Here is a 13,587-nt window from a genome sequence, read left to right as displayed (position 1 = left end):
GTGGCAACAAATAGAAGTGGAAGACACAGGAAATGGGCTGAAGAATAAATAGGTTTTTCCTTCATTTTTGTGTTTAAATGCTACTTAGATTGTGCTTTGTTTTCAAATTTGCATAGAATCTCTAGAAATGTGCACACACACTCACTCTAGCAGATAAATGTGATCTAATAGCTTTGACTTACCTTTGCTAATAATTGGAGGTGCCCAGTAATTAGAAGAGTTTCGTGGTCTAGTTCCAGGGTGAGTTTCAAAGGTTTCCTATGGCTTGGAACTGTTCACTTTGTATTCATGAACAATCTGAGTCATGGATTTCTTTGTATTTAACCATTAAAAGAAATCAGTGAGCATGTTTTCATTGTTAACGTGCAATTCCATTATGGGGGATGCATGGCAAGGTTTGGATAGTATCTTTTTAGATTGTTTAAGCCACCATAGAACCGGAGCTGGCAGTGCAGTGCAGTTTGATAATATCTCCTGCCTGCCGTTTTCAAGGACAGTGGTTCGATTCAAATACAATTCTGATAAGTGGCAGGTTTTCGTGTCTTTAATGCCTTGACAAGGGCATCACTCTCAGGAGAGGGAGGTGAAACCACTTGGACGAGGATTCCATCCCTGCTCCTTTGTGCTGACACACTAAGATAATGGACAATTAAGAGAGCCTTCGCTGCAGGTGAAAGCACGGGGTTATCACTAATTTAAAGGAGCCCATGGGGTGCTGGAGGAGGAAGGAGAAGAGAAGTGGGAATTTTTAAAAGGAATATAAAACACACAGAAGAGATGCCTAATAACGGTGCCCATACTGCTTCCTCTCACGTGCTAATAGTGAGCGATTGGCGCATTCAGCATTTCTCCCTGCTTTTCTTCAAATGCTCCTCACACTTGACTTGGAGTATGGCAGAAAACCTGCACCACGCAGGCCTGCCTGTGGCAAGGTAGTAAGTCCAGGTACTAAAGGGATTTGTTCTGGGCAGTCTGGATTTAGACTGCCTTTCAAGTCCTGGCTGTCTGGAGCAGTGTTTGTGAACCCCACCTGTACCCCCCAGGGGACCCCAGCCCCCTGAGGGTCTGATTTAGTTACCCTGAGGAGGCAGCCAGTATTTGTAAAGCTCTTGGCAAAATTCCAAAGGGTGTTCAGGGTTGAGGGAAAATGTTAGCAAGTTTAAAATGGAAAACCAAGGTCCTCAGTGCTCAGGTATCCCAGCAGCCTGTCTGAGTAGTCAGTACAGTTGCATTCCGGCATCTGCGTTGCTACTAGAGAACATGTGTGCTGCATGTGTGTCTAATGGTTATTCTGCGTTATGTCAATTGTATGGCTTGGCATTCTGGTGCATCCAAGAAGCCCATGTTCTCTGGGCTGCTGTCCCCCACATTCCCCAGCACTCCTTCAGCTTCTCATTTTTAATTTTGTTTTTCCTGGTGGGTTACTGGGACTTCCTCCCTCTGATATCAGGGCTGGATAACCAGGAGGGAGGGCTCGGAAGGCTCAGGCGCGGCAGGCCTGCCCTTGCTTTGTTTGGGGTCAGTATGCTAGTACAAGTCACACTTCCTACCTCAGTCTTCCTGCTTGGATAGGAATAGGTATTGTGTATGCGTGTTAATTTGAGGGGAAGCTTCCTGTAGCACTGAGCCCTAATAAAGGTGAGATATGCCTGAGTAGTTCCAAGCTGAGTACAGAAGAGGTTAACTGATTTGCTTTTGCCTTAAACTAGCACTTGTCTCTAACAGCCCAGAACAACAATAGAGTGCATGGCTTCTGATAAGTGTGGGCTCTCCCAGGCCTGAAGAGATGTGTGTGATAAGATAAGATAGCTTGGAAAAAGAGAGCTTGAGGGAGAGGGACAGGAGGAGAGGGAAAGGGAAAGTATGCTCACTGCTTTGACTGCTAAATACCCCCTGGTAGCCAGAGATAAGACACCTTAAGGCCTTAAACAGGATGTAAATGAAGCCAATAAAAAGCATTTCAGATGAAGCCCTTGTTCTACTCCCCTTCTACTTCCATTGTGACAGTAGAGGGCTTAATTTATTATGTGTATGGTCTACCTTGGTCTATCCGGCTTACCTGTGGAACCCAAGACGTGGCAAGAGATTGATAGGAGGCAGCTCAAAGAACAAGGTGCTGATAATTCGGAGATGTCTGGGTTTGGGGCATTTAATGAGCAATTCCAGCATCACCTTCCTGAGTGAGAAGAGAAAGCATCACAGATGATAAGAAACTCCTTTCTCCTTTCCTTCTTCCTGCTCTCGATGTTTATGTTCTGTGTGTTTAGTTTTATAACTTTCTTGCTATGTTGCGGGGGTCAGTAGGGTGAGCTGCCTTGGACAGCTGAGTGGTGTGCCTCCTCAAGCTAATGCAGCCTGAAAGTGGACATCAGCAAAGTTGCAGAGGTAGGACTCAGTGACATTTCTCCCTGTGTGTGACTGTGTACGCCACAGTGCCTACACCACATTGCCTAGGTGTGTAGGAGGCCACACCCTCAAGGTCTTTGTTAGTGCACTCTGATGTGTGCACTGTAATATAGCTGCCTCATTGCTCAGAATGTGTCCCTGTCTTTAGGCAAGAGGCATGATGGGTTGGTTACTCAGAACTATGTGTCCTAATCAAATAAGGCTGGGCTTTACCTGTGTGGAGCTCTGTAAGTCTTACCAGAAACATTGAACATTATGCTGCAAATATTTTTTAAAACTATATTTTAGTCAAGGGTCTACAGGGTGTCCGGGGTCTCACTACTAGATCAAATTTGTAATGATTCTCCTGTTTACAGCCTCGCAAGAGCTGGGATTATAGGCACGCGCCACCACGCCCAGTCTCAATTGCCATCTCAGTGTGCCTTTGGAGTGGGGCAGCATGGCAGGCCCAGCGATTGAACCCCTGGCCCCAGCACCTGAGCTATTTGGCCAACCCAATGCTGCAAAGATTTGAAGTATGGCATTCTACTGAAAGTGAGAAGTGGTAACTGAATGATGAGGAGGGAGACAAGAGCATGATCTTGCTTTCTTGCTGTTTAAACTGTTCCTTGGAAGAGCTGGGGTTCAGTGTCACGTTTGAGTAAGAGAGAAAAAGCTTTCCATCAGAACGGTCTACTATGCAGCAGCAAATACTCAAGGACAGCAACGTTGTGTACATACTCTAAAAAGATATTTAGATTGGTTCTGTAGAAAGACCTAATTCTGTGGTAGGTCTCAAACTTGGATGTGCAGGTGAAGATGCAAGCAGGCTCCCCAGAGGGTCAGAGTTACTAAGCCTGGAACAGCAGTGGTTCAGACAGTGGGGCTGCCTGTGGTGGCTGGGTTACACTAGCAAGACCTTCCTGGATTGCCTAGCTGTGACAGGGTGTCTGCCTTTGGTTGGGTTATGTGGAACCATAGTGCTACAGGGATGATTGTGGAAAGGTAGCTTAAGGGGTAGGTGAGAAGGATCCTTCTTGTACCTCACTGTGATGACTAGGCAGGAATGTGTCCCTAGAAGCAAGATCATGAAGAGGGAAAAGCTGACCAGTGTGCTGTGTGGAGCCTGCCTTTTGTTCTGCGTTTGAGTGTCAGTATCTGATTCAACCAGTGTACCCCACTCAGAGGAGAGGATGGGTGAGAGGGAGGTGATCATCTGTTGTTAGGGGGAACTGGAGGGGTGTGTGTGTGTGTGTGTGTGTGTGTGTGTGTGACTTTCTAATCAGCAGCCAGAAGTGATGCTAACTTAAGAAATAGGATGTTAGAGGTTCATAAAAATGCTGGGTAATATTTGCTTTTTTCTACGAACATGCATGACTTCAAATGGCCTTTAGACTAAATTCATTTAGCAAAGTGAAAAATGACATTTTTAGGAAAAGAGCAATAAGAATGTTAAATGCAATTTATGTTCATCATTTAACTCTAAAAACTAGATGACAGACTGCCTGATTTGTTTTGTTGTGGTAGAGGTTTTAATAGGGGAGGACCAGGGAGAGGCAGGCGGGGAGAGATCCTGGTGCACAGAGACAGGGTGTTTCCCTGAGCTGCAGGGACTTGGATCTGGTTTTTCTCCAGGCCATCATTCCTTATGGCTGAGGTAGGATCGACCCTTGGTGGCCATTCTTGTTGAGCTCTCTGTTCACCTGTCACATTAGAACTTTCTCTCCTGCAGGCCAGGAGACCGCTCAGATCTCAAGTCTTCTGCTTCATATGTCTGGAAAAGGGGTGGGGGAGGTTGTGAAAGTCTTCTCTTTGTTTTTTCATGTGTAGATGTCAAACAGAATCTCTCATTTCTTTCCTTGTATCCTTCATATCAGACCCAGAATCTTGTATAGCTTATGCCCAAGGGCATCAGACCATTGTTAGAGGAAAGAGCCAATCAAGCCCAGGCTAGGAGGAGGTTCTGTGAGGATTCTGACCAACCCTTTGGTACCAGTACCATGTGGTCTGCCAAGATCCCAGAACTTGGGTGGTAGGTTTTAAGTCTTTGGTCTTAGAAAGTGTTTTGTGAGGGGTCATAGCAATGAGTATACAGAGATGTGTATTGTTCTTGGCATCCCTTTTTAGAAAGGCAAAAACATTTCTGTGCATTTCCTGTGGAAATTTATTCAAAATTATTGTATCTCATATCTGGGGTAAGAAGATATGCCTTAAATTTCTTATTCTCTGCCTAGAATTTGTCACTTTATTCTTATTTAAATCATGTTTAACGTATTTAGGCTTCAGTGCACTCTGCGGCAGTGGTGCACAGTGGGTGCCAGAGGGCCAGGTGTCAGCGCACCAGCGTATGAGGAACACAGATGGGGTCTCCAGCCACCCCTAGCCAGCTTCAGTACCTGGCTTGCTTCAGTACCTGGCTTGTCCCCATCATCACACTGACTTGCTTTCTCTTCCTGTGAATTGATTTGGTGTCCTACTGCTCTTAGGTGTAGGCAAAGTGAAAGGCTGAAGTATGAACTAGCACACAGACTTTGAGCCCTGTCTCAATATTGGGATTGGCAAGGATGTTGACGTCAGTTGTGTGCATGTATGTATGTATATATGATTTTGTGTGTATATATGATCTTGTGTGTATATGATTTTGTAGATGTGTATATATATGATTGTGTGTATCTATATGATTTTGTGTATATATATATGATTTTGTTTATGTGTATATATGATTTTGTATCTATATCTATATGTAAAAAGAGTATCACATTCTTCCCCTAAAGAAGTGTTTCATTAAGACATGATTACACAACAATTACCCACATAAGTGGAAAATAACTATGATCAACACTTTCGTAATGAGAAGTGCGTAAACTATTTGAAAAACTAATTTGGCATAAAGCATCTCCTCTTTTCTGAACTCTTATTCAACTCTAGCTAAAAAATTCTCACATACACACACAATATACCAAAATTTGGATTGGTACTGGCTCTCAGAAGATATTATCAAGGATGTTACAAGAAAAAACAATGATGATGAACTAGGTCAGATTTTATTTTCCTAGGTAGAGAGAGACTTGAGGGAAAAGAAAACTGAACTCAAAGGAAAAGGGTACCTAGAAGACCTATCAAATTGATGGCTTAAAAAAAAAATTGATGGCTTATGTTTAGAGTGGCTTCTTTCATATTTGGTTAAGTTGGATAAGCGCAGCAAAACCTGTGAATAAGGTTTTTATCTGATCTGATCTGATCTGATCTGAACTGATGTGCATAGATGTTTTGTTTTTTCCTCTCAGTGAAGTTATTTTCAGAAAACAGTTTTGTCCTTTGCAGTTTGTATGGTACTCTTGTAGACATTGTCTGCTTTGAAATGAAAGAACTCCTGACATCATTTCAGTTACTTGGGATTTGTTCTCACTTTTCAATTTTAGTTTTACTCTGCTAATGTGAAAACTAATGACTGTGTTGAAAAAACTGGAACAATTCTGTTCTGTGAAGATGCACTGGGGACTAGCAGACCCCTAGCCGCTGCCCCTACTGTGGATCCCTTCTTACACACATGATGTCACATAGTCTAGCGTCTCTGTATGTTTTTGATACTGTGATGACACGTAACTTCCCCCATCAAGTGCAGGGAAGCGAGTTCACAAGAACATGGGTACAACACACACCACACGAGCTGCTGCTGCTTGGGAGTTGGCCGGGCAGACTTGCGGCCACCTCACTCCTCTGTGTGTCCTCCTGTGTAAGTCTGGGTCCTAAAAAATTACAGATGATTATTGACAGAGACCTTAAGTGATCCTGTCCCACACTAAACACATGGATGTCAAAATCAGGCCCATGAAGGCCAGTAGAGCTACAGTAGCAAACGAATCATCGTAGTATCGCACCCCCATCGTTGTAGCAGCTTTTTCTACTTTAGCGAGCTGTATTTATCACTTTACTACACAATGAACCCACAGGGGGTGCTAATTGTTCATTAATTAAATTTTAGCCTTTCAACACTTTTTATTCTCCAGGGGACTTGTCTGCAGCGAAGTATACAGCACGGCCGTTTTCAATGCTAAAGATCCAAGGTGGCTTTCCTACTGTCATGACACGATGCAGGTGACATCAGTGCATTGCGGAACTATTAGGATTCCTCGTGATCCACAGTTTCCCAGCTGTGGGCCAAAGATTTAATGTTGGATTAATACTCAGCAAAGTGTAGTTTAACACTAGAAAACATCCTGTGATGCCAGACGCCTCAGAATTGTTTGATTTCCTTGTTAGAAAATTCTGTTGCTTCGTGGCTAGAAAGCTATGAACTTGAGGAAGTGAACTTTCAGGGATCCATCGTTCCCTGATGAAGCCATGGCAACCTGCTTTTTGTAGAGGAGGAACCCTCTTCGTGGTTTCCCTGGTGAAAAGTTAATTTAAAAATCACCAATGATGGGCCTGATGGCACTGTGCGACTGCCTGAGTATTTTCCAAAAGAGGTGGCTGTTTCTTTTGAGCACAGGAAGCGCAGACACTTCACACCACTGCAAAGGATTTTGAAGCAAAACACAATTTGCCTCCAGGAATTTCTAAATAAGCAAAGTCATGAGTTATAGGGTGGTGTTGTCATTGTGGAATGTGTCTGTAGGCCATTCCGAGGCAGGGATTTTACTCTAGTAATGACTTAACCATGACTTGCCAGTGTATGTGGCTGGAGGTACCGCACATTGGTTTTCCGGATATCTGCAGGCAGCGTTCAAGAGATTTCTTTTGTATTTTTGTGGGCTTTTTTTTTTTTTTTTTTTTTTTTTTTTTGCGGTGCCAGGGATTGAACTCAGGCCCTTGCGCTTGCCAGGGAAGCGCTTATTCCACTGAGTCATCTCCCCGGCCCTGTATTTTTGTGTTTTTAAACAAATATGCCTTTTAAGTCATCCAAAATTAGGAGAATCTCAACATGAAACAAGTAAAAACTGAATTATAGTTTAGGTTCCTTCCTTTGTTCTCTTGTCCTACTTCTCAGCTATAACTTAAAGTTAACATTGGCTTTCATAGTGGTGTTGGTAATTTAGGGCAATTTTTATATTTTTGTAATTTGGAAAAGTTTATTTCAGACAATGTCATGTTGATTCTTCTAATACTACCTAAGAAGCAGGCTGGAGTTTTTCTGCTGTTGTAGACAAGAAAACAAGAACTTAATAGCTTCTGGAGTTCACTGTCGGACCTGACTTCGTGCTAGGTGCATGAATGCTAGGTGCTTAATAAATGTTAAATAAATGAATGAACTAATTAGGCAATAAATAACTGCTTTGGAAATCCTTGATGGCACAAGGTCATATAGAAACACAAGAGTGCATGGTAAGTAATATGGCTTTTAGCTCAAAATTACAGACAGAACAAGGAGAGAGACGAGCAGCTCCACTCGGGTGATATCTGTCATGATTAAAAGAAAGATGTTGTGAAGCAGCTGAGCACACTCTCGGGCAGACAGTTTCAAAACAGGTTAGTAGGAGAGTTACAATAATTAATACATTACATATTGTTGTCTTCATAGTAGTTATTCATAGTACAAGATGCAGACATGATATCCTGTCCAAACACTATTAGTACAAATCTTTCTTCTCATTGAACTAAGAGAAAGTAGCTGTATATCTATGCTAACTATATTGTATATACAGATATAAATGAAGGACCATTTTTGTAGATCTATTTTGAAGTGAGCTGAGCAATAGAAAAAGCCGATCTCGTGCCCCCTGTAGTCGGAAGCCACTTTTCCTTCTGCCTGCTTTCAGAGACACAGTGTCTTGATTTCTATGCGAGAGACAGGACTGTTCTCTAACGGTTTCACGTCAGCCTTTTCCGCTGATTGGGGAGGTGGAGTTAAGTGTGAACTGCTTAAAAATGCAGTGTTTTCTGTTTAATTTGGCTGCAGAAGATGGAATTCACTGAGCTCCGTCTGTTCAAATGAACTTTAAGCAACAGCAAGCAAAACATTTGTCCTCCACAACACACGCGCAATGCAAATGCTCGCGTCTGTGAGACAGCACGTGTGCAGAGCCCAGGATTACCTGAGCAGAGCAGAGGAGGCTCATCTTGAGCATGGAAGGGGTGTTGGGAAAAGTGCATCTCTTTTTATGAGGGAGTATTGAAAAGAAAAAAAGACCTCTGAGCTTTGATATCTGGAATTCATCTTAAGACTGCATTTAAAAACGTGCATGGCCAACCCAGCAACCCACAGCTGCTGTCATTAATGGTCGCCCACCCTGTCCCCCATAAACTAACTGCTAATCTATTTCATTGGTCTTCCCAATACAACTGGGAATACTACAGAATTTAGAAGCACCTGCAAATGATGGATAATTGTAAAGCTCACAAGGCTCAAAAAAGAATATCCATTCCTTTTTTTTTTTTTTGGCATTGGGGATTGAACTCAAGACCTTGCACTTGCCATGCATGTCCTTGTGCTGTTGAGCCATATCTCTGACCCTCAGAGTATTCATTTTTAGGCAGTTAAATAAGCTTCTATGATAAAGGAATAAGTTTAATAACTTAGTATCAGACTGTTTATGTAAAAGGACAACAATAAAAAGAAGCATGAAAGTTAAATATTATTAGAGTGGCAATTTTTCCAAAACGGTTGGTATTTGTACTGAGCACGAAGGGATGCAACAGTGCAAGAATGCCTCATGGTTTTCTTGGGATGACTTTATCCTTTAGCAGTTTAAATCAGTGCTGTAAAAATATATCACATAATTTGTTTAGATGAGTTTAAGTGTAACAGTGCAAACTCCTTGGCATGCTGGCGCTGTGGTAGCAGCAGATCTTCTTTTTACCTGTAGCTGTGGAACCCTCATTTCCAAGCATCGTTCTCTTTAAGCGGCAGCGCAGAACCTCTCTTCGCCTTTGTGCACAGCTGAGTGTCTCCCTTAGGATTCCTGGCTTATCTTAAGGTGGCTGAGGGAGCTAATGAATGAAAACAGTGCTGTGAGCTACATTCAGTGAGAAGGTTCGCAACTGCTCCAGGACCATGCCAGCAAAAAAATAAAAATCATCTAAGGAAAGGAGAGGGAACCTGGACATCCGTTTTGGTCTTGTGTTTTAGCCTGTTGGTTGACACTTTAAAGACTAATCCACTAAGTTAACTTATTATGATGGTAAATAATACCGTGACTGTATTACTGGGATTTTTAAGCAGAAGAGAGGTAATTTCAAAATTATAGACTTGGTTTCAAAATTACAGAGAAACACACTTATTCTGAGGTTACTTGTCTGTAAAGATCCACGATTATATCTTATGTATAATAGTGTAATACTTGGAACATATTCAGCATGGATTTATGAACCATTAATTCTTAGATACCACCAACTATTTTTATTTTATTTTCTTGTTGGCTGTATGTACAACGGTGACCGCTGAAGGTGCTATAGATTTCTCCTGGGCTCCATCTAAGCATTTCTACATCAGTCTTTAAAACTGGTATTCCAGGTGTCCCATTAAAGGAAAGAAAATATTCAAATGTATTTACACTCCATACATAGAAGGCTTCACGTGGAAACAGAGATGCACACAACACTTACAAATCTTTTTTTTTTTTGTTTACACACACAGCTTTTCTTGTAGCCATGATAAGGCGCCCTAGAAACATTTGCTAATCTTTCTAACACCCGAGAGGGCAAGTCAGTGGAATTATTGTCTTCATACTGCAGGTGAAATACCGAGGTAGGGGCAGATTCAATGACTTGGTCAGGTCACTCGCCAAGTCAGTTATGAAGCTAGAAATAAAACTCCAGACTCTTGTCTTTTAGTTCTTATCCTGAGCCGTGGTGATCCCACACATAGGTGAGCCCGGAGGTGGTATTTGTGCGTCTTTTCTACACTGAAATACAGAAAAGTAGCCCTGATGCGAATCCTGGCCCTGGCGGTGTGAGCTTGCTGAGTAGCACTCAGACACGTGGTGCTGAGTCCCTGAAGACCGGTTAAGATACTACTCTGCTGGTACACCCAACAAGCTCAGGGGACAAAAGGAGGTCACCAAGCCAACTCTTGCCCACCCTGCCCTGGCGAGATCCATGTGTGCTGGGAGTCTCCAGTGCTTCAGAGATTTGGATGATTTCTTTAGCATCCCAAGTGACTCAATCCACTTTCTTACTGTAGTTTCTCCTTAATAACTGCAGGTTGCTCCTGTTGTTGGCATCCACACTGAAAAGGCTTGGTCCCTGTCCTCGGGAAGTATGGACCTCACACTAATTAAGACTTGCTTTATGAAACCCAAGAACAATGCGCATTCCTCCCAACTCTCCTGTGCATGTCCTCTTTCTCCTTCTTTCACCCTATTATTTTTATTTGGCTGCTTCCGTGAGGCTTGGAAGCCAGAGAGTGGCTGAGGCTTTTGTCACTTCTCTTTCACAGTGGTAGGGTTTGCACAGATTCTCTCTGGCCTCCTTTGATGAGTGTGCTCGCCAGGCCGTCAGCAGTAGCCTGGATAAAATCAGGTCGAGTCTTCACTTACTCCTCCCCAGGCTCACGTCGCAAAGGTGCTTTGTGCTCTGCTCCCCCTTGTCCGTGGACTAACTCCCAAGGATGACTTCACTTTTCTGCTGGTGAGCACTTTCCCCCATAACTACGACAGAACAGGTGTCGCTCTGCTGCTAACTGCGTTTCCAGCTGTCCTCCTCCAACACAGACAGGCAGAATCAGTTGTTGCGTCCTTGCACGCAGTCCGGAGAGCTGGGGAGCCCGAGATGGAGGTCTTCCTTGCAGGATACGGCTGAGTCGGTGCCAGAAGATGGTCGGGAAAGCCTGGCTGGCTAACAAAGACAGGCCTTCAGCGGCTGGGTGTAGTTCCAGTTCTGCATCCCCTTTGGCAAGAGCACAGAGGCCGCTGCACTGTGGCCAGCCAGCAAAATTAGGAAATAAGGACCTCTTTTATTTACTCAGGCTGCTGAATCATGGGCATTCCTGTCTGCCTGGAGAAAAGTCAGGCGGCTCTACTTTCCATGGAAAGTCTCAGGAGTGCTGGAGACTTTCATCTCCAGTGTTCACACACTTGTTTTAATGTGCTTTATGGAAATGGTGAAACTCAACAAGGAAAGTCACTGTAGAAAAACATCTGCACTAGCTACGCACACACATTTGCATCTTTAAATAGAGCTTTAGGCCCCAAAGCTGGTTTCCAGCTATTTCTCTCTCTCTTTCTCTCTTTCTCTTTCCCTCCCTCCCTCTCTCTCTCCTTTCTTTTTTTTGCCTGTAAAGCTCTAGCTCTCTAAGAGTCAGCAAGTGTAAAGTGATTGATTCCAAAAATTAAAATTTAACATGGACATGTTAAGTGGTCCACACTGAAATGCAGAAAACTTGCCATGACACAGAAAGACAGTCCTTCCAAGCAGCGCTTGGTGAGTGCTGAAGGAGTAAAGTTCGACTTGATTCTGGGAGCAGAGTTGAAAGAAGCCTCCATAGATTCTTCACGTGTAAAAAACAAATTGAAATTGTTTAATCTATATCAGCTCTTTAAGCATGATTTGTATTGTGACTGCAGAAAGCTTAAGTTTCGAGGGAGGAGTAGCTTCCAAAGACTGACGTAGGTTGGAGTGATTGTTGGTAAAGACACCACCACTATACAAATCTCAGAAGGGCCTGATGCCCACGGAATGTGGACCAGGATTGCTGGGAGTCCATAGATAAGTAGGTTCCTTCTGTGTCCGTAGGTTATGGCAAAGGGGCAGGGAAGCAAACATGCCAGTCTTGCTTGAACCCAAGTTAAAAATTGGATCCTAACCATCAATTCACTTGACCTGCCACTACGATTTACAGGCTGAAGAGAACAGCTATGCAGTAGGTATCATTAGGCCCAGACCACAGGCAAGAATTTGATTTAAACATAGTGTGAGAGGTCACACACTTTTTACAAGGGTCCCTTGCTCTATCATTCTTTTCACGTTTATAAAATAATATATCATGCCTAAACACAGTCTACAATTTAAGGAGAAATTCAGTTGCTAAATTTTCAGCCTTAGTAGTTATTTCTTCCCAGTCTAGATGCATGACAAATTCTGATTCACTGCTTTTTCCCCAAATGTACAAATAAGATGATGTGTTTGAAAATATTTTTAAACAAAACAGCAGGATTCAAGTGTAAATGATAAATGTGAAATGTGGTAAGTTTTAATATAGAGCGCTGAGCAGATTTAGCAAATAGTAATTTTTTCAATTAGAGGAAATATCAAAATCTTTAGTTGGCTTCAGGGAAATGAACTTGTTAGGTGGCTTGATGCTTCTTTTTAAGGGAAAAAAAATCAATCCACTTTGGGGTTTTTCAGTTTTAGGATTGTTTTCCAAGTTATTTTTTCTGTGTGTTGGGTGCTAAGTTGAGTTCGTCTGCCTGTGCTCTTGATGTATTTGCTTTAAATATAAATCTCACCTGCATGCTCAAGCCCCTCTGAGGCTGGAAGTCTGGGTCGCGGAGCCCTGCGAATGAGGAGGCAAAATCCTGCGGTTTTCCACTTGCCTGGCGGAGCTTTGTTGCCGTGGGCAAGGATCCAGGAGTGGTGTTTGGTTGTTTTCTCAGGGTGAGAGGGGTGCCATCTGGCATTGATAGTGAGATGGCGTTGTCATCAGCTTCTAGATGCAGGAAAGGAATGATCCTCATCTGTTTCCTGTGGATAAGGAAGAGGCTGACAATCTAGTAAAATCTTGTTACCTTAAAGAAAGCAGACATGGAATTCATTTCATAATGTTTGCTGGTTTCTGCTTTTATGCTTATCATTTAGCTTGGGAGTGAACTTCAGCGTTGAAGAATTCCAGCTTTCTTGAGCATACTCACATGAATGGCTATTAGAATATTCTAATGATATCCTAATTGAGCACATCGTTCTAACGGTAACCCGGTCCTCATCAGCCCTGCTGCAGGATCCCTACCTTTCTATGCTTAGAAAAATCTTGCTCTTGGGAGGATGAATGCTTCGCAGACTTCTTATGATTTTGAATGCTAGATTGTTTCAAAAAGCAAAGAAGAGATTTCACAGCCTACTTTGAAGAAGTCTTATTTTCCAGGTATGATGTTAGAAAGGCAACAGAAATGAGAGTGCACACTTGCTAAAGGCAGTTTTAAAAAATAACACCTAAAATAAATATATAGTGCAGTTCCTTTATGGTTAACTTGCTAAGTTTATATCTGGCTCGCAGTTTTGTTTGTCTTTTCTTTGTTCCTCATAAATCCTTCAGCATTTACCATAATC

The 13,587-nt window shown here is 42.7% G+C and overlaps 1 protein-coding gene across 1 annotated transcript in view; it reads left to right on the top strand.

The window, feature by feature from the left end:
* Positions 1-13,587, top strand: part of Znf521 (zinc finger protein 521) — a 287,254-nt gene that overhangs the window by 107,858 nt on the left and 165,809 nt on the right. The window lies entirely within an intron of this gene.

Source organism: Octodon degus, unplaced genomic scaffold (assembly GCF_000260255.1).
Source record: "Octodon degus isolate 3935 unplaced genomic scaffold, OctDeg1.0 scaffold00003, whole genome shotgun sequence".
Taxonomy (NCBI): domain Eukaryota; kingdom Metazoa; phylum Chordata; class Mammalia; order Rodentia; family Octodontidae; genus Octodon; species Octodon degus.
The sequence above is the reverse complement of the archived record's forward strand: the minus strand, read 5'-3'. Positions and strand labels throughout refer to the sequence as shown.